This window comes from Mandrillus leucophaeus, unplaced genomic scaffold (genome assembly GCF_000951045.1).
Source record: "Mandrillus leucophaeus isolate KB7577 unplaced genomic scaffold, Mleu.le_1.0 Scaffold318, whole genome shotgun sequence".
Lineage (NCBI taxonomy): Eukaryota > Metazoa > Chordata > Mammalia > Primates > Cercopithecidae > Mandrillus > Mandrillus leucophaeus.
The window spans coordinates 2753948-2754868 of NW_012103343.1; positions in this window are offsets into that span (position 1 = coordinate 2753948).

Below are 921 nucleotides of genomic sequence, written 5' to 3' on the forward strand. Positions count from 1 at the left end.
CTATTGTCAAATGATTATCCAATTCAATTTCTCCGCAGACCTTATTAAAAATGATACTAAATATGAGGGACACTGCACATAATAAAAATTTTTTAATCCTTCATCATTTCCCCTCATGCTTTTATAATATATGAGATAAAACACAGTTCTGAGCTTGCATTAAAAGTCAGTAAGAACTGGAACTACTTCACAAGATACTTCATTTTTAACATTCCTTATCTGGAGAAAACTAAAGAAAGGCCTCCCTGAATGGAACAGAGATCACCATAACAGGTCTCCATGGTAAAGAACTGCAAATGTTCCACAAGGTGCTACAGGGACAGAGAGGTGCTTGTCCTTTAAGCATAGCAGCCACAGACCCATTAAGAAAATAATGCTAAAGGAAGTCTAAAAGCTGAGAGCAACACTTATTACACCAAAAAAGACAGCAGATGCCAATAAGTCAATGTGAAACTTAATCCTAAAAAAGAAAGAATGAGGGAAAAGAATGTTTCAACAATACCAAAATGCCTCAGGAACTAATATCCTTCTCATCCACGGTATTGGACAAATATTGCCAATTAGCTGCTATTTTTATAACAGGAAAAAGACTGTAAGCAAAAACACTTTTAAAAACTTTGTAACTTAGGCCAGGCATGGTGGCTCATTCCTATAATCCCAGTACTTTGGGAGGCCAAGGTAGGTGAATCACTTGAGGTCAGGAGTTGAAGACCAGCCTGGACCACATGGTGAAATCCCATTTCTAGAAAAAATACAACAACAAAAAAATTAGCCAGGCATGCTGGTGGGCGCTTCTAATCCCAGCTACTCAGGAGGCTGAGTAGGAGAATTGCTTGAACCCAGGAGGCAGAGGCTGCAGTGAGCTGAGACTGTACCACTGCACTTCAGCCTGGTGACCGAGTGAGGCTGTGTCTCAAAAAA